Source organism: Lathamus discolor, chromosome 7, assembly GCF_037157495.1.
Source record: "Lathamus discolor isolate bLatDis1 chromosome 7, bLatDis1.hap1, whole genome shotgun sequence".
In the NCBI taxonomy this organism is placed as follows: Eukaryota; Metazoa; Chordata; class Aves; order Psittaciformes; family Psittacidae; genus Lathamus; species Lathamus discolor.
This window is the reverse complement of record NC_088890.1, coordinates 20,855,055-20,875,797: the sequence shown is the minus strand read 5'-3', so window position 1 is coordinate 20,875,797 and position 20,743 is coordinate 20,855,055. Positions and strand designations below refer to the sequence as shown.

Below are 20,743 nucleotides of genomic sequence, written 5' to 3'. Positions count from 1 at the left end.
TATCTATCACCCTTAAACTTAAATAACCTCAGCTGAAAAAAGATAGAAAAAGAACTATCATCTCTAGATAAACAGCCAGAAGATTACTGAAATGTTCTTGGTTGTAAGAATGGAGCCTACTCCTCAGAATTAAGTCATTAAAACTGCTAATGTTAGCTCACAGCAATTGAGCTAATTTTTTCCCATAACTGATTTCAAATTGAAATATGTCCCTCAACCCATATTAGAAGCAGAGAGTTGCCCTGGACATGAGCCAGTCATTTAAAATCCCTTTTAAATGAGAAAGGACTAAAATTGTTTTAGTGTCTTTGGTTTGCTTAACCTGTGTCTTTTAACTATTGGGTTTCAGTTGGAGCAGCATTGCCAGTCTGCCTATGCCCCCAAGCTTTGGAAAATCATTTCTTTCCACTTTTGCTTGTATTAAAAAGGCAGCTACACCACTCTTGCTGATGCATTAAGACAGAGCACAAGTGGGCATATCCTGCAGTCAGAAATGTGCACACATGTGACTTACAACAGGAATTGTGTGGGTGTCTGAGATCAGAGCTTGGTCCGACGCATGCTCTGCCTGAATTAGCATCCCCTCGTGCTGTAGGGTAGTGAAAAACTTCACCCAAGGTCCAAAGAAGGAAGGAGCTCACCATGCTCTGCAAGCGCGCGGCAGAGGTCCCGGGGGCTGGCTGGAGCCCTGCTCTTCCCAAGGGGCTAAGATGAAAAGGAGGGAATCTTTCTAATGAGGCTGATCAATTGTGTGCATGGTAGGGGTGGGAACAGAGCTGAAAGTGAAAAAGGTTTCTTCTAACAAGGAGCAGATTTTCTGTGTTCTCCTGACCTCTTTCACTGAAACAGTCTTGATTTTCTTTCTCTGCTTGGGGAAGCAAGAAACTCGGAGGGATTTTTGATCTCTCCTGGGTACTTCAGAGCGGTGATTCCAGGTGTATGCTTCAAAACACAACTTTTGGAGAAAAAGACATTAACAAGAACCAGTTGTCTCTTTCTCCTGCTGATTCTATCTATTGTTTCAATTATACACCTCTTCTGTTCTCAACCATTGCTAAATGCTACTAAAAGGGGTTTCAGACTAACACAAACTAGTTAAAAGAAAACTTTCTGGATCTAGAAATGTATGTAGGGCACAACAATAACACCAAAAATCCCAAACATAAAACCAAAACCAAAATAACTGTCAGAATCATGATTAAAAGGTCTATCCGGATCTTCAGATTGATTCACATGATAAAAAACATCAAGAATAACCAAAATTCAATTTAAGAAGCATTGACTTCCCAGGTCTGCATTCACTTGTTTTCAACACAGATCTCTTCAGTTTCACATCCCTTAGACAAACCTATACTTTCCGTCCCAGAGACACAACAGAAAGACACCTGGGTACACACCACAGGCTGCAGTTTGCCCCAGCTGAGGGAAGTGAATCTGCTGGAGTCCTGGAAATTTCTTCCCTGCCTGAACAACACATCCTGACCCCAACATCCCATTTTTCCTAGGAAGAAACTGGCCAATCTAACAGTGGGAAATGAAATGCAGAGGAATAATTCACCTGAAAAATGAGAACAGCAGTTAGTGGAAGAAGGATAGCTACAGTTGATCAATTGCCTGCTAGCCAGTGATGTTTCAAAGACAGACTGCCGGTGGGGAAAACTGCTTGAGAGAGGAGAACCTTTCCAAGACAAGCATGTTCCTGGGTTTATTTCCTAATATTGTGCATCTAAAACCATTCACATCAGACCTTTTGGTGAGTGTTTTTTCCAGCCATAGAATCTCTGGTTTCTTTCTAAAAGGTTTTTGTTTGCAGGTTTTCTTGGTGGTGGTGTAGTTTTCTTTTTCGGTGCTAAAAATTTAAGTCTGCTTTAAGCTTTCTAACAAGGACTGCTTTTCTTTCCTATGTGATGTTACCTGTCCTGTGGCTAGGAAAACTGGCAGTAGAGAGACCTGTTGAAGAGAAACATACCTGAACTGCCTTTCGTGTTCCCTTAGGTGAATGTCTTTTCCTGGTAGTTTATGGGCAGGAACGTTAAACATTAAAAATCTGCTCAATTGTGTAGAAGATTCTTTGAGTAGATAAATGACCCTGTAATAACTTCAACTCTCCAAGCAGATGTTAATTAGGCTGTGAGTAATTTCTAAAGCATTGCCATAGTGATAGTTTCCAGAATGTTCTCTGCTCAAAGTAGAATTTGGGAAATTCCTTTTATAAAGGGGTTTTAGTTATTCCTGGAATATAAGAGAACAAAAAAGTTTCCAATGTTTATTACTTTTTAATGTTAGTTTATTCACTTAAACCAGTGAGGTGATTTGACCTGTTTATGGACTTCCTTACAGGATAGAGCTGTATTCTGAATGGTACAAGAGTTGAGGAAGTTTTCTGTGTTACCGAAGATCTTGTGTGTTCTCTGTCAACTTTAAAAGTGGCATTGTAGTACCAGCACTTAGACCACAACCCCACATGTTTGTACATGTCCCTACCATGAAACAACTTCCATTAATGTCATTATTTGTATGTGTGTATCGATGAGTGCAGGAATCAAGACTTCAGGTTAATGTCTGACAGTGAGATGAGCAGAATATAATCTCTTGTTCCTTTTCTCATAACTATGGGTAGTCTCTGAGGGGTGCTTTGCCCCATCTCTGTTTTGGTTAGTGGTCTGCAGTGCATTATGGAAAACAGACAAGTTCTTGCCTGCAACTTTTTTTCCCGATTCTGAAAAGCTGTTTTAGGCTCCTATGTAACTATAGCTGCATGGCTGAAAGCTAGGAAGCAGACAGAACTGAAACCTAAAACATACGCCTTACACAGAAAAAAACCCACCTTCAAAAATGGCAATGGTGAGTGACAACTTTTGCTTGGACTTCTAAGCGCATACTTTGTAACTGTGAGGGAGGGGAAGATGCTAGGAAGTGGCAGACTCAAGAAGTGAGAGAAGTAGCTTCTCTAAAGACATTAAGTTCTGATACACTCGCTTTGCTCATGTGTTAATTTGTGCCTGAAAATGACCCTCAACTTGTCCTTCTGGACAATTTTTCTCCAAACCTTCTCCTTTTCTGTGCACACTGAGGTGCTCTTTTATCTTTTCCCCCTGGATAACTGCGTATCAGGTATTTTTGCCGGCTTTCTTTGTTGGTGGCTTATGATAAAATGTTAAGGCTGAGAAAAAGTCTTGCCATCTTTCTGCCCAGCAGCTTTGCATTGTCAGAAGGATTTTATTGAGGTAGGATTCTGTTTTGGCTGTATGTGCCAGAGTGGATTTATAGGCATAAAGGAACATTTAGACATAAAAGGAGCACCTTTATGCTTGATTTCAACAACGCCAGAGAATTACCAATGAGATAAGAAAAGATGAAATACTAGTAAAAATAGGTGATGTTTTCTAAATTACTTAACAATTTAAATGGGCTCCTCCATTGCAAAGACCACTGGAGGACTACGGATACAGCTTAAGTGTAATGGTATGTAGGAAGCTCTGTTAGGAGACAGTAAGCCAGCTGCACTACACTTTACAGCATTGTTACGACTTGTAGGTATGAGGGACTTGGACCAACCTATAAAAGGCAAAGGTCTCTTGTCTCAGTGACTATGTATGCAGGGAGGGTTCTTCTAGCACTGGTAACTGGAGAAAGAGGTAAAAGATGTAGTATTTAATTCAGATTAAGAATATAATTGGAACCAGTCATCTAGAGAGTGATGTATGACTACCCAGAGCCTACAAACCAAGTTTTAATATATATCTAGAAGATAGGGTTGATTATCAAGAAATAGTTAAAGGCTTGCTAGAGCAATTCCTGGGGAGGTTTCTATGTCTTTGTATTATGTGGGAGATAAGAGCAGATAATAATGCTTTCTGTCTTTAACATCCACAATATCTTTCTTTATGTGCCTGAATTTTGAAGATTGGTGGTACCAAGCAATTATTTGACTTTGTCTGGAGTTGCTTTGATGCATTCTTTCCACTATGCTAAATAGTATATTGAATAGTAAAATCCATGTAGCCTTTCTCTTAACATCACCTTTATCATCTGGGCTGGTTTGGGGCCTTTTCCCCCCCGTACATTTCCTTCATTCCTTCCATAATCTAAATGAAAGACCATCAATGCCTCCAGAGTTGTTCACAGCAACACTTCATCTTTATAGTTTAATTCTGTGAAACTCTGTATTTAATCTTAGCTTTCTAAATGTTTAGATTTGCCACTTTCTGGTTCTTCTCTAGTTTTATATAAATGGGAACCATTTGGCATGTCTGACATCACATGTTCTGCCAAGCAGCAGAGAAGCTAATTGAAATACTCTGAGTATTTCAATTGCAATCTGTGGGCCAAATTCTCAGTTGTCAGCAACTCAGTTGTCGTAATCATGGAGCTCCACAACAGTACATGGAAATATGCCGACACAAATTGAGCCCACAGCCCACTATCTGTGATTGAGATCCGTTGTTTCATATACTGATGGAAAGGAAATTTTTTTTACATCCTGACACTGTTTTCTCCAGCAACATGGTTTCTCAGGAATTGCCACCTTTGTCCTCCTCATTATGGAATGTGCTATATCTAGCAGCTAAGATGAACTGTTGTACCATCCAGGATTGAATGGGGCAGCGGTCACATCCACTCTTGGCAAATAGTTTCAGCCTTGGATCCTGTTTCTTGTATCCTGATGCTGAGAGTTCTGTTTACTACAGTTTTCACAATAGGCTTTGAGAACGAGTACTCTGGGAACACAATAGTGTACCTCCCGAAGAGTTGCCAAGAGGGGAAAAAAATAGACTTCCTTCTTTGGCAGTGGTAGAATATAGGTAAGGCTAAGCAGCATTCTTAGCCAGCAAGAAGGGCATAACAATATATTTTGACTCCAATAGCTCAAATGAAGGTTCCTTTGAGAAAATGCATTTTTCTTGGGCAAGGGGAGTCTACAATGACTTCTCTTGTGAAAGAAGAATGCATATGGAGGGTAAGGGAAAAGAGGATGGAATTCAAACATTGAAGGAGAAAGGAAACTATGAACATCTCAATTCTCAACCTGCTATATGCCATAGGTAGCAAGAAATGCAATTTAAAGTAGAGTATACCATGAGTGTCTATGAAAAATAGTAGGACATCCTGATTATAGGCAGTGAATCACGACTGCTTAGAGTCATTAAGAGGCATTCTAAAATGAAAAATAGACTGTGATATCATGAGTACCCATGAGATGTTTCTGGAAATGTAGGAACAGTCAGAGAAGGAACCAAAATGCACAGGACTGCTTCTCATCATCAGGCAGGCTGATTCTTGATCTACTTCCCAGGAGTTGTTTTCTTGTATGGGAGAAGGACAGAAGGGTTGTGGTAAGAAGGAAAGAGAATACCCATCCTGCTTTTTTTCCTCATCTTCCCTGGAGAAGGAATAGTGTACCTGCCACTGAGGCTGGGCATGGGGACCACCCATAACTCCTTTCAGGTAATGGTGCTAAAGGACTGAGAATGCTCTTATGCTATAAGGGAGAGTGTACCAGTAAGGAGCTGGAAGCATAAAATCTAAATGAGGATACTTCACTGGGAAGGGGAAACAGAAGAGACATAGAATAAAGAAAGAAATAGGAAGAGCAAATAGATGACTAGAGAAACTTCAGCTTCTGGATTCCTAGTCATGATTTCCTTACAGACTGTTACAGATTTTAGCAGTATGGGTGCCGATTTTGGGCCACCTAACAAAAAGGGGAGCTATAGCCTCATAATTGAGGCACTAGCCTGATAGTGGCTCTTGTTTATGCATGAGGCTTTTTCCCCTTTTTTCCTCAATCATAGTGTTAGTTTTGCTCATCTTCAGCACCATTCACAACAGAATTAGTCAGACTTCCACTCAAAAGACATGTTTTTTAAATTAAGCTTTGACCAAAGAACAAATGAATTTAAGAACCAGGAAAAAAGTTTCATAAAACTTTGAGAAGTTCAGTAAAGCCCCAAACTTGTGAATTCCACAGGTCTGATGAACCTCCCATACCCTAGCCTGATTTTTTCCTTGTCTCAGCCAGTGAAGGACTTCAGTGCCCCTGCTTTAATTCTCAATGCTTTTAAAATAAAACAGGGCTTGTGCTTTAAACACATCTAAATCTTCCTGTAGTTTGCCCCTTCTTTACTCAGAGCTTTTAATGTCTGTGTTTCAGTATCACACAGAGGGTTCTGTAAACTGTGACAATACCAACACAGTATAGTTGGGATGTCCACGGGTCATCTGCAGGGCAGGTGTACCCTGGTAAGACACACTGGGAACTCCCCCCGTTCCCCTGGCCAGATGCAGGATTGCTCTGGGGAAGGGGAGGATGAGCGCTGCTGTGGGTGGTGCACCGCAGCTTGCGCTGGTTGGCTGCAGCTCCCCTCGCACTGGAATATGCTGACTTTAGTATGTATGTGATAAATGTGTTTTAAGAATAGCAGTGATTTCTTAATCCAGTTTTGCAAGTACAAACAATTACAATGCCTTGTAAAATAGTTGCTTAGATTCCATAGTCCCAATGTAACAAAGATCAAACTGCTTTGCAGCTTCTGTTGATCACTTTTCTTCCTGCTCGAAGGACGAGAGAAAGCAATACCGGAGTTTGAAATTTATATCTTAATTTCTTTATATGAACTTCTAAGGAAGAATATCAGAAATAGATCCTACTATTTTATTCTTTATTAATAGATGGTAGTAAGAAATGGTGGCTTTAAACACAGTTGCTGTTTTGTGCTAGCAATTCAGTATGAATTTTCTGACAACCCAGTGTATATTGAAATAGGGAAAAAAAAGCATTTTAGTTCCTCAGGACAGAGCAAAACAGCTTTTTCTTAACACTTTCTACATTAGTGATGGGATTTCTGGATTATGCTGTTCTTTTAAGACACATGGGAGATCAAATATTTTATTGCTGTATGTATGCAGCTATATTTCAGTTTTGAAAGGAAAGCATAGAATGACATTTAAGCTCTATTTGCCCAAAAGAACCCAAATCTGGATCTCCAGTTAAAACAAGAAACATGCGTTAGTGGGGTATTCTCTTTTTAAACCCAGTCCCTCATGCACAATGCTGCAGTGGCATATGAAAACACACAGAAAATAAATCAGCACAATGTGACACTGTTGGCAGGAATACCTTTTTGTGTGTAGAAGATAATCCCAGGACTGATCTGGCATGTGCTGTTCGAATTGTCTTGCATCTCAAGGGTGAGTTATTCTAATGCAAGGCTCAACATGGAAGGTGTTTACCCTTTTAAATTAGGGATTCCAGAATCTACATACAAAACTACAGGGTAAAAAAGTGATGAAAATGTGTTTTGTTTTTTTCAACTGGGATGCTATAATGTTATGAGTTTAGCTGAAATTGTATCTTTCCTATAGGTAGTGTAGCCAAGATCTGTTTCAGAGCCCACGGGTGGAAAAAAACCAAGCCCTGTTTCTCTTCTTTCTCTGTTCCCTTATTTCCCTCCCATCTCCCTATTGTCAACTGGGGGAAATTGGCAATGAGGTTGCATGTGCGTGCACTTGGGTTGGGGCCAGAGGAACAACCCCAAAAGCCTCCTTCCTGCAGCTGCAATAAACAAGAAAGTGAAATGTAGTGTGTGCATGTACTCAGCCAAAGAATTTGACATGAACATTTTAATTGTAGGGGTGTATTTTTTACCTTTTTTTTTTCTTTTCTAGAGTGCTATCTAAGATTTTTCCTTTACAGCAAGCTTTTAAAATCCTGCATTGATTTTTTAAAAGGGTTTTCTATCCTAAGTAAAATATAGGATATGATTTGGCTGTATTTTTGTAGGCCATTCAGTTATTTGTAGCCTACTGTCTCTCTATTACTCAGATTATTTCCTTTCTTTACCAACCCTTTTCATAAGATTTCTCATTGTCTGAAGGCGGAAGTTTCCAAGCTAGTGCTGCCCAAGCTGAGTTTCACAAAAGAGTAAAAATGAGGAAATGATTAAATGTATTTGAATGTTATCATGCTTTCAGTTTTAATAGCATTGGGACTCTTGTTGCTGTACCACATTTAGTAATAACCTCGAATTTCCTTATGGCTATGGGCAGTAGAATTTGTCTGATGGAGAAGCGTGCGCTTCCAATGCTCCCTGAGGAGTGACTCCCCTGCCGCTGCGAACTGCCGGGCTCACGGCGTGGGATAAAGCAGTTATATGTGCCATTGCCCCCTGCTGGAAAGCGCCTGGAATACTGATTTCTAGGTAAAACACCGCGACAATGTTTTCTTTCGGTTACTCAGGAATTCCTGTCGTCGTAGACATGTTCTTCATCTAAATTGATGAGCCGTTTCTGTTCCCAAGCTTGAAACTGCACTTAGTAAATACATTCAACGGCAGTATCTCAAAACATGCTGTAGTATTAAGACAAAGGGAGCTTAATTTTAAAACTAGAAGAGAACTGGAAGCTGCCTGATTGATTGAGATTTGTTTCATATTTCCACAGTGGTGATCTTCTAAAAAGCATTTATTTGGCTTTTCTTTACTATTCTCCATTTTGGCATAATAATAAGCACTCTATCAGGCAATAGGAATTCAAATTCAAAACATAGGTGTAAAGGTGTAAAACTTACGAATAGTTACAAATGAACTAAGATTAATTGGCAGCCATCTCAAAAAATCAATGAGATTGATCTGCGTGTTTGCATCACGCAGAAATGGTATCAGATGTCTGATGTTGGTCCAACTGGGTGTGGTAGTGGTTGCTGAACTGGTGCAATGCCTTGGCTTTTAGTGATTAATGTAAAAGCAAGGAACTTGAAACACGTGAACATTGGATTAACAGCAGCTCAGCCAACAGTGAATGACTGAAAGGCATTGAATGGCAAATCATTAATTCAGCACATAAGAAGTACTACTTTCAGGATCTCTGTGCATTACAGAAGGGATAAGGGATAAGACAGCAGACAACTTAATGTATCCTAATAATTTTTTTTCTTTTTTAAATAATATTGTAAATGATTTAGTATCTTTACAGAAATTTTCACTGTAAGTTTTGGGGTTTTTTTTCCTTCCAAAATATGGTGTTTATATTAATATCAGGAAGCCAACAGCCAAAGAACAGCTACAGAGTATCTCTAGTGAGACAATGTCACTAGACTTGAAAATCCATTCTAACCAAATCTGCTGAAGAGAGGGGAGAGGATAGGCCTTTTATGCTGAAGTGAGTTTTTGGCATACAGATTCTGTACACTGTTACAAAAGCTGATGTGCTCAGAGTAAGAAATAATACAGGTCTCTGAGTGCATTCACTTATGAATTACAGATAATTGTGTGCTTTGTGAAGCAAGAGGCTGATGTGAGCTGTCTTTTCTCTTGGTAATTGAAAAGCAAGTATCTGGAGTAAGATATACAGCGCTAGTAAACATCCATAAAGACATGCATAATGTTGAAAACTATTCCATTGTTCAGAGGTGTGAAAGATGTGCTGAGACCTTGGACCCCTTCTGTTCTTCTAGATAGAAGATGGTACAGAGGGACCAAGTGCAAGTGCACTCACATGCCTCTCTGGGCTTTTGCCACTGCAGGTGGCCCCTGCAGTGCCCCAGGGCCCTGCCACAGAACAGCTCACCTACTGCTCTTCAGTGGGTTTCTTGAAAGGGTCCTACAGCCTCTTGGTCTCCGTTAGGGACCAACGCTGGGTCCCTGTGGTTTCTCTTTCACAATGGAAGTATATGAGTGTTCTGGTATGCTGTTTCTTTCACTGCCACTTTTCCTGTAAGGCAGCATAACTGGTGACGTTTACCTGGCAGTTACCTGCTTTACAGGATTTTTTGGTAAAATAGCTCTTTGAGAAGATAGCTGATGCTTTGGCCAGAAAGGAGACCTCTGATTTTTTAAGCAGCATCTTTCTACCCCTCTTTAGCCCTGAAATTTATATTGTTATGTTGAACATGACGCAGCACAGTATTTGCATTTGGGCAGCAAGTATTTCCTACACTAAGAATATACTGACATGCATGTTAATGCACACTTCCAGCTGTTTAAAATGTAAATGGACCTTGTGCTGGGTTAGCAATCAATTTTGCAACATTATGGCCTTTACTGGCTTAAATGCTCTTCATAGTACACACCTGATTTTTAGACTTCATCGATATTGAAGTAAGTACAATTGCCTTGTAAATGCCTTGGACTCCTTTTGGTGTGGGTTTCATGAATAGAATATGCTTACAGTAGCAGCAGATCAGGTGCCTGTATTTTGCATAGAAAACCAGTCTCCTCGAAGCCCAGCCTGTTGTGAGAAAGTGAAATAAATCGGTTTGTTGTAAACCAACATTCGAGCTGTTGCAGCAAGGTCAGCTAAACAAGCAGACAGTCATTTAGCCTTTTTTGTGTGTATTAGAAGCTAAGTAACTGGGGTTCTGATCAGTTGTGCTGGTGAATCACTTTTGATGCCGATTCAACATGGCATGTTGCTGAAAACCAAAGCTGGCATTAAGATACGTTTCTGCATTAGATGATGGATTGTGTTTTAGAACTGTACTGTGCAAATTGGGCACAAAAGTTAGTCTTGACTTCATCATTATTTCATCACCTATTTCAGACTTACTGAACTTGATGCAAACGAAATGGCAGACTTCAAAAATGGGTTTTAGAGTTCCTTTCGAACTTCATGGATAAAACCTAGAATATGCAAGTTCTTATTTCAGGAGAATGAACAGACTTTCTGGAACACGGTTGTGTATTTGACAATGATTGACTGATTGAAATGAATGTTTTTTTCTTGTCTCTGTCAGTTTTATCCCCGTATGTTTGTAGCTGTTAGGTATCTTTTCCAAGTCCTTTTTCAAGAACAAGCCTTACTGGAAATGTAGCATTTAGATTTTTCCATTTCTTGAAGACCAGTTTTTTAATGTAGCATAGCTCAAAGGAAATGGTTGGTCTGTGATTGTCTGATGATGAAATTTAGTCAGTGAAGGTCTTGTGATATCTTGTCGAAGTATGCACAGATTGTAATTGCTTCCTGGCAGTGGTCAAGGAAGTGATTTATATATTCGAAAGTACCAACAGAATGGAAAGGGAGATGTGGTGGCCTGAGCTGTAGTGAAGGGTCCTGTAGTTTTGAGAGCAGAGGTGCCAAGCTCAGCTGATGCTGAATGGTGAAGCACAAGTGTAGATAAAAGGCCGGATACAAAGCACCTGCAGCTGGATGTTGACTCTTGTACTCAATGACAGGCCAAACAAACAGCAAAAGTCTCAGGGACAGATACACGATTTCCTGATTCTACTCTAACACAAACTGACTGATTCTGTGCAGGCCAGAATCAAATATCTGGGTAGATTCCCTCAGTTTTCACAAGCCTTTCTTGTGATGAAAGAACGTAAATGTGTATTTTCACCAGTAACTTTCACAGTTGCTGCCAAATTCACTTTAACTTGGCTGGCTTCATGTTATGGGTGCACTCATTGCTCAGAGGGAAGAAGAGAAAGACCATGAGAACTGTCCAGCTGGGTTAAACTAATGGTCAATATAATTCTCTCGCTGAGTAATGGCAATATGAGAGGATAATAAGAAAAAGATGTTTTATGGAGTGAATTTTGACTAGTGAGTAATGAGAATTTCCTGAGATGTTCTATTTTTCTCTCTGAAATTCCACAGAATGGGAAAAAAGTCTGGTTCGAGAGGGCCAAAATCACAGAAAAAAAGGACAAATCATCAGAACTACCAGAAATGTTTGCTCTCACCATTAAATCTTAGCTCCAAATTTTAATTTCCTGTGCTATGTGTTGTACTAACTTGCAGAAATGAGCTGGAAACTCACTGGGGAACAGCTGCTGAGCTGCTGAACAAATTTTCTGCTACTACTGCACAGAAAGCATGTCCTACAGTGGTATGAGTGGACTTTGTATGGCTCCTATACTTGAATAGAGGCTGTTAAGCTATTTCTAAGAAATCTAACTCCCACTTTGCCTCTTTCATGGCATTTTAAGAGAAAATATTAGTGAAGGTTCCCCATCCTCCAACCGGAAAGAAAATAGAAACACATTCTTCTGAATTGCTGAGTCACTCTGACACTCGGAGCCAAAAGCTGATGCAATTCATCTTTTATCACCGGAAGATCTCTTTGGTAATCACGGACACACCTCTTCTTTCAATAGCTTCTGTAAGGGACTGCTGATTCCTCAGACTTAAGCCAGTGTGTACAAATCACAGTTCTGTTTTCTAGTCCCATTCTTTAAGAATAAAGGTTTAAACTTCAGAGACTGCAGCTAAGGAAATTTCAGTCTTTTGCCACGGAATTGCAAGGTGGCTTATGCACAGAAATCCAAAGCAAAAGCACTTGTAAAACATGGAACACTATTCTAGTGTTTTAATGTGTATTTAATTCTTAACACTGGTTAGAAGTCTTACTTTTGTGCTGTTCGCCACAATGATCTGTTTTTAATCGTAGCAGAAATTGTTTGAGCTTTAACTGAGTGTAAATACAGCCAACAAATTCTTCATTTTCAGTCACTTCTCTGATGTCATACATAATATCAGACTGTATCATCACAACTAAGCAATTTCTGTAGGTGACTAAAGTAATGTTTTGTTACCAATGGAAGGAGGACCAGCAATGCTGTTTCATTCACTTTCCGTCACCAGCTTGATTAAGGAGAGGTGATGCTGTCCTAAGAATTTTAAGCTTGACCTGGTAAGAATTGTAATACAAATTTTGCTAACTTCTGCATCAAATGAACAAGCCCAATGTTAACAAAATATTCAGCTGGCATTTCAGTTGTCTATAATATTAATTTAAATGAAAAATTACAGGCACATGCAGGAGAGTGAGAGAAAGAAGAGATCAATGTATTGCTTCTTTTACTGTTAGCAGCTCTCTAGTTGAAGAAATAATTGATATTCCTTCTTCCACACCCTTCTGCCATAATTATGTAAAGAATCTGGATTATGCTTCCGACTTGATTTAACTGTTTTATAATAAGTCACAAGCATACCTTGCCTACTTGATGATATTCCTTTAAGGCTGTGCCAGTCTTTCCATTATTAAATCATGTTTAGTGTTATATACTGGTTGCTTAAAAAAACCGAACTCACTTCAAGCTTGAACTTGCTATGCATTCTCAGCTAGCCATATGTGTGAGGGAGCACAAAAACCATCAGTTCTACTCAGCGACTTAACACACTATTTTTCATTTAATGGGAATTTTGGCCTTTCTTTAAAAATATGGGAAAAAAATTATCCTAATGAGGGCTTCAGTGTGTTAGTGGGGAGAATAAGCATAAAAATGATGAAGATCTGCATTTTCTATATATGGTCTATGGGCTGCTCCTACACGTTCCTTCCTTCCCACTCCCCATCATAAATCTGACCAATTTGTAGAAACTTTGACTTTTGGTTTGAACAGGAAGCAAGCAACTAAAAAGGAAGATGTGTGTTGAGAGTAGGAAGCAGTGTAGTTTTAAACACAGCACTTCCGATACACACAGAGGTACAGGAGGCTCAGTCACCACCCTGCTACTATCCTGACTTGTTTTTCTCAAGTTCAGAATTTGAGGAGAATTATAAACAACACTGGGGCTTTTTGTAACCTTTTAGTTACTGATTTTCCCTGCACACCACCCATCCCCTATATCCCAGAGAAATCCAAAGACTTTGCCACTTGGCATGACTTGAGCAGTCCACAGAAATTTTTAGTATGGAATGCTGTTTGTGTTGTAGAACAGGGTAGAGACTTCGAACAGCTGAATTCATTTTTGTGGAGCGTTCAAACTGAAACACAAAGTCCCTAAAGGGTCACTGTGGAGAGGTCATAACTGGTCAGGGTATTTGCTCCCCTCCAAGTTTTATGCATTATCTACTGAAGGTCAAAAAGAAATGTTGATCTGAAATGCTGATGCCTCAAGATGATATACTAAAACATATCTGAAAGAGTTACTGTAAGGATAGTAAAATTCCTGTTCTTGGCTTTGTTCTGAGTACCAGGTAAATTCATCCAGCAGCTCCGTTTCCCAGTATACTTCTGCTGACTCTAGTCATTCCAACTCTAGTAACATACATTTTCATGCCTTCAGTCTAAGTGACCTGGTCTGTAGTCTTTCTTGGACAGAATTATCATTTACTGCCCATTTTCCAGAACAGATGATTGAATTCAAGTCTTTTCATTCATTCAGTTTTTATTATCTGCTATACATTAAGAGAACTCAGCCTACTTAAGCCTCCATTTTGGGGGGTTCTTTTTCCTTGAGGGAGAGGAAGGGCAGCTTTTCGGGGTTTTTTTAAATCTGTTCTAGGCTTTTTCTGCAGACAGAAAGAGGTAGGATAATAAACTCATCCTAATATCTCTTTGGAAGGTGCATTTATTCTATTGGTAAGTCTGATACTCTGAACACCACCCTCGCATCCAAGCTCTCAACCACGAACGCATCCTGTACTGATTGCTGCTATGTGCAACTGCCAAGTGGGCTCTTATCTAAATACTTACTAGGCTGGGGACTGCTTAATCTCCGAGATCAGGGAGACTTATTCTGATGTGGCTACAGACTCTAGACAGCTAAATTTGCAGAAATCCACTGAAGGCAGTTTGCTTTTCAGAAGTTGCTGAGGGCATAATTTGGCTTTTTGCAGTTTGAGGGTGGGCTGTTTAACCTGAACAAGTTCCAGCTTGCTCAATTGCAATTTAGCAATATATTTTCCCCATACTCGCTGTGTTCCTCCCAAGAGATGCTTGCATCTCCTTGATGCATGAAAGGATACTTGTACTTAATGTGCATATTAAATACGTCTGTAAAGTAAATTCTCACATAATTTTACATTTAAAAGTACTATTTGAGGTGTGTGTGTATATATAATTGTTAGATGCATGTATAGAAATAAAACAGTCTTTGCTCTTCCCTTTTGTACCTCCTCAAGACATGTAATCTACAAAGCAGAAGAATTGCATGATAAAATGTGCCAGAGTGGAATGCGTAATTATTCCAGAGGAGGGTAAGTCAGTTCAGAACTTGTACTAACATTCTTAAGGGCAGCAGGAGTCTTCTTGCCATGAAATTACATCAGCTCTCTATGGCCCAGAGTCAATGCACATGCTTTCCCTTTCTAGTAAAAAAAAAAAAAAAAAAAAAAGGTGTGAAAAATGCTAATGTCTTCAAAAATGTACCGTAATACAAAGCTGAGTAAACGAATATGTATTCTAGTGTGGTGCTCACCTGTAAGTGAACTTGAGTTGAAGAGATTGAGACACTGTACTTTTAAAACAACCATCTCTCTTTTAATAGATTAAGTCATGACTTGCAAACAGACAAAAAACATCTAAATAAGAAAAAGAATGCTTCCTTGATCCTAGTTCAGAGACATTCCCCTAACAGGTGGGGCATAGGCCTTTAAATTACAGGTCTCCTCTATATATCCAAATTTGTTACAATTCCATCAAGCAATGAGAAAAGCCATTTCACAGTAAACAGCAGTAGATGCGGCTAGCAACACCTATTTTCAGAGTTGTTAGAAGATGAATAATAGTTTGGTTGGGATTGTGTAGTCACAGTATCAGAGGGAGAATCTGTTCATCTATATGAAAACACTACTCAGTTTCCTAGGAGTCTTAGGATGAAGCATAGAGTACTTACTGCTACCTAATACAACCAAATTGCCACCAAGGCAAACAGGCAACAAACGCAGCTCAGCACAGTTCTGACTTACTGTCATTTCCATGGAGTAATTAGGCCTGGTTCAGCAAGTGTATAGGAAGTGTTAATTTCCATTTCCTCACAAGGAGAGGAGAGGAAAGGAGCATTTCCTTTTTCTTGAGCAAGAATATCTGGCACTTAGAGCTGTTTGGTGGATCTATTGTGTGAGACAAACCATACATAGACTGCAAGCTGATATGGTGCCTTAGTAGCAGAATTTGTTTGCACACTACATTCTAGTGTCAGTCTCTTTAGTAGCACCCCATGTTTCTTACCGCATGAGACCAGTGGAGTATGTGGTCTCAGGCTAAGTATGACTGCAGGAAAAAAGTGTATGTGGGGAAAACATGCTTAAAGATCTATCCATGCTCATGACACTATTGATAGCGCAGGTTGCAAAGAAAAATGTGCAAAAAGCAGAGACTCCAGCAGTTTGGCTTGAACCAGCCAAAACTATGAAGTATTCAGTGATGATAGATATAGTCAGGATAGTAATCTACTGTTTAAAGGGCCCATCTGGAAGATTTACATAATCATCAGTTGGAGAGATCTGTACATTAGATCTCAAGTTAGAGCACACTTGGCAAGTGAAGTGTTAGCTTATGGCATTCTGCACTTAGTGAAAGGATGCTTCCCCCCATCTTCTTTCTTTGTGTAAAAAATTCCCCCTAACTTTAAGGGAGGAGGCATCTTAAGAGTGAAGCTGCAAGATGCTCACATTTTATTACAGTGGGTGGCAATGAAATACATATATCCTTCTCTCACACCAGCACCTTTTTCTGACTATCTGAAAAGGTTTTGCTCAACAGCTCTGGTTTCCACAAACAAAATTCCAGGAAATGTAAGTGGCAGAATTTTAAGTGAAAAACTTAAGGGGTAGAGGAAAAGAAACATCATCTTCCCCTGGTTTTCCTTAGCAGCAGCACTACTGAAAAGCCTAACATTCACAGTAATTCTGCAGGTGACCATCTTCACTGTTCTGAGTTACAGTAAAATCAAACCCACACGTTAGGTTTAGCTCCAGCCTCCAAAGTGCACATAGCATGCTAATGAGGAACAGCTCTTGTCAGTTTTAGTCTCATGCATCTAAAGTACTGTCTAGAGCTTCATCAGTACTGCAATAATTCTGTAAGTGATGGAGCAGACCTAGCTATAAAGCCCTATACTAGATCACCTCTTAAACCAAGCACTTGTAACAGACTTCTGAGAAATAGCTCACAGCTTTCAAAGTGGTCAGGTACCAGCCCACATGCACTACTACTTCTTGCTTTCATTTCTCACCTGGATAGACACAAGCTCTTTTTGCCTGTCTTGGTGCTTTTAAAAATCTATGCAATCATTTACAAATTCATTCTTAGTTAAGAGCAGTCAACCTTCAGTTTTGTACTACTTACTGTAACTATCCTCATGGTGTTGGGAGGCGCGGAGCAGAGCAGTGCAGTGCAATCATGGCAACTCACAGTCTTGCTTTCAAACAAAAACCCAGCTGCTCCTCCAAACTTATAAATCCTTAAAGTAGCATTTGGCTGATTGGGATTGGCCAGAAAAACAGGCACATGTGAGTAAAGTAGGAATAGTTAGGAGGAGAGCAAAAATGCTAACAGAAACTATGTGTGAAGAGTTAAGCTCCCAGTTAATCAGTTCTCATCTTGCCAGGTTAGCTGACATTTTGCTCAGTTCCTGTGACCATCTATCACTCCTATAGAACAAGGATTTAGTTATAAAGCCAGGTACCTTCTCCTCCATAATATATATACTGCAGTGGGAAACTTAAACGTCAAGTAATGTGAAGTGGATTGCTTTTTAAACACCACAACCACCTTTGGAAGTGCTGAGCAATGCTAATGGAAGTCAAAACTCCAGCCCCAGTAATCCCAGCAAAAAATACAAAATCTGTTGATTCCCCTTTCCTCCCCGCAACTGATCCTTTTTCTAATTCTTTGTAGCATGATCTGTGGGGAAAAAACCAGTTTCTCTTTTACTCCTGGGCTATCTTCAAGTGAAACAGGGGGATAGTCTCCCTGTTGTCTTATTTTATATTTAAAGAACTCACTTGATACTTCAGACATTATTTGCATTCTTTCTTGAGGTAAATTTTGAGCTGCAAGACTCTGACTACAGAAAAGCAAATCAGGGTTTCATGAAACTTAATGGAAACTGGCATCTCGAGGCAGAATATTCTTCCACAGAAAATGAGGATGAATTAGAGGAAACAAACCCCAACATTTTGCAGATTTGGCCGCTTATTTACATGGCTAAATATGGAAATTTGGAAAACTAATTCTGAGCTTTAGGTACCTATTTTGAAACTTCTGAGATTTTAAAAACTCCTTAAAAGAAAAGAAGGAAAAAGTTGCTTGTTTATAAATGTATGTCTAACAAAAAAGAAAAGCAGAGCTCAATTAAGTTGCCTCTTAGTTCATGTTGTAACGGTTACATAAAAGGAAACTCAGACTCAACTACTGGCACCTGGTGCCACTGTAGAACACCTTTGTATTTCCTGCCTTGCTTCCAGCTGCCATTTTGGCATAGCCCAGCTCACCCACAGATCCCATATCATATCTGCCAACCCTTGTGTGGCTATCTTGGTTACCAGGATAGGCATCATGATACCAGATCTAAAAAGGCACTAGACAGCAATGTTAGGACTTACTCAGCCACCTGCATCCTACCCAGCCTTGCTGGAAGCTGCTGTTGATGGACAGCTTGCTGGGAAATTTATCTGTAGCATTCATCCAAATACTGGCAAGAACCAAGTCAATGCACAACAACATGCACTGACATTTTGGAAATAGGAGCTTTTTTGTATGTGATCTGCTCATTGAGACAACATTGGCTTGGAGAAGTGACTTTGTTCTTGTGGAGTAGGAAGTATACAAAGTACACACAATATTTACAAAGTACCTTAGTACTATTTTGACTAATTTTGACTGGAGAGTTAGTGGTTGTTTCAAAGCTAGATTAGTCACTCTGTCCATAATTACAATCTCTTGAAATCTGCTTTGGTGTTTTGAATTGGCTTCAGGCCTAATGGTCAGAAAATGGCTCCATCTCAATCTTAAGACTGAATTTACACAATTTCGTATTTTCCTGATTTTTAAGTGAAAGATGAAAAAGAAATGGAGTGCTGTGCATAGAAACCTGTGGCATCCGCAGATGCATCTGCAAGGAAAAGGTGCACATGAATATGGACCTGTTGTTCCTAGGCTTACGTTCCTGAAAAGGAACAAGAACAGACACTCCAATTATTTCAGTTACTATTTGTGCAACCTGAGAGAGCATTGTATTGGATAACTGGGTATTTAGGGTTTGCACATGAACTCCAAGTACAACAATCTATCTAACAAAGTAAGACAAAATGGACAAAACTTTTGAATATACTTTTCAGAAAACCTAATTTTTCCTGATTAGTACTGTGAAGATGTGTTATAGATTGCTTAGAAATGTCTTAACCATGAAACACTGCATAAGGAACACAAGCATGCATCAGCTTGAGTGTGACACGCTTTAGCACGCTTGGAGGTATAAAGAAGTTTTGGCATTGCGGAGAGGCAATGTGTTATGTACATTGTGTGGGAGGATACACCATGCAGATTTGATTGCATCATCTTGCTCTCTTTTTTTCTCTTCTTTCTTTTTTTTGTTCCAGATGGTAAAACAAAGGCTGTAGTGAAACCCGTCCTCTCCCAGGAAGAGGTGGGAGGGAATTTTATATGAGCAAGAAACTTTGCCTCAAGTCGAAATCTGGGGCCTGGACTAATGAACTACCTGTAATTCATATTGTACTCAATATTGCTGAAACTAGGCATGTACTAATCCTGAACCATGCCAAACTATGCATAATTACTATGCTTTCTCTGTGGCAGTAATTAATTTGCGTTAGCAACTTTGATTAATCTTTCTAATCTAAAAGTGCTTCTCAGACATGAAAGGCTCCGTAACTGCTCAGGGTTGTTATTGTAGCCCAGTGAAGGGTGTTTCGAGCTGACGGGGGGCAGGAGGGGAACAACACGTAAAAAAAATCAAAGTATAGCTGATATTTATGAACTAAGGACAATTATTAACAGTTAATGCATTCTGTTTTGCCACAGAATTCACTGTCGGAAATACAGGCTTCTGTACACAGTACACTCCTCCTGGAAGAAAAGAGAATTGTCATTAATTTGTTAAGAAGGCTTCTCTGAGGGCTGTTCCACAAAGATGAGCGTTACATGCCAAACAGAGAGACTGAGATTCCATCTTCTAGAGGGCAAGGCTACGTATTTAATGTTTGTAATGTTGCAGTGCAAACTTATGCATATATTCATCTTAGTCTTAACGTGGAGGACAGCATTGTTCTAGGCATGGTTGTTCAACTGACTCAGTCCTCATTGCCAGTCCAGAAAGGGTGTCAGCTGGGGAGTGATTTGGACATGCCTGCTTTTCAGGAAATATGGATGCTAACATCATTAACTTAGTCTATGTTGACAAACAGAGAGCTATCAGATGCTAACGTACAAACTAAATTCTGACATCACTGGAGATTTAAGTTTCCATCCTTCATTGCCAACCTCTTGGCCGAAGCCACGCTCTTTGCCCAAAGAATCCAAAGCTGCTGAAATGGCTTATGTCATCAGGTGGTGACTGTGATTTACCTTGACTTCATAAACTGTCATATCTACCAAAGGTAAAATTGCTGAGGCAAATAGATGTGGCTCTACAAACCCATAACAAATATTACAGGGCTTTTAACTGAATATTGTGTTGCTTGTTTTCTCCCTCAGACATGCTAATATTACAGTTATTTTTCTCTTGTTCCCCTGTGAGCACTGTTTCCTGGCAAGGAATACTGCTGCATGTAATTCATGATAGGCAGAATGACATGATAATCGTTTGGAAATGGATAATCTAGAGATTAGCAATGAATTTCACTTTGATTTAGATGAGTTTTAAAGATTTGCTGCTATTACCTTGAAGTCTGGGATCAATTCTGTTTCAACAAGTGAGAGAAGTATTTTTAAAATACATAACTTATTAGAAAATGTAAATGTGACTCGTGGAATTTTTATATATATATTTCATGCTGATTCAAAAAGGGAATTATTTGTGATAGTTTATTTTCTTATAGTTCTGGTTTGTGTCC

The 20,743-nt window shown here is 39.5% G+C and overlaps 2 long non-coding RNA genes across 8 annotated transcripts in view; both read left to right on the top strand.

The window, feature by feature from the left end:
• LOC136018405 (uncharacterized) overlaps positions 1-20,743 on the top strand; it is a 63,551-nt gene that overhangs the window by 9,863 nt on the left and 32,945 nt on the right. For 5 of the 7 annotated variants that reach the window (XR_010614391.1, XR_010614393.1, XR_010614389.1 and 2 more), the window contains one exon: positions 1,506-1,753. The exons of the other annotated variants lie outside the window; for them this stretch is intronic. This is a non-coding gene — a long non-coding RNA (uncharacterized LOC136018405). The remainder of the gene's footprint in view (positions 1-1,505; positions 1,754-20,743) is intronic. 7 annotated transcript variants of the gene reach the window in all.
• On the top strand, positions 14,848-20,642 carry LOC136018406 (uncharacterized). Its single transcript, XR_010614394.1, has 2 exons — positions 14,848-14,923; positions 19,713-20,642. It is a non-coding gene; the product is annotated as an uncharacterized LOC136018406 (long non-coding RNA).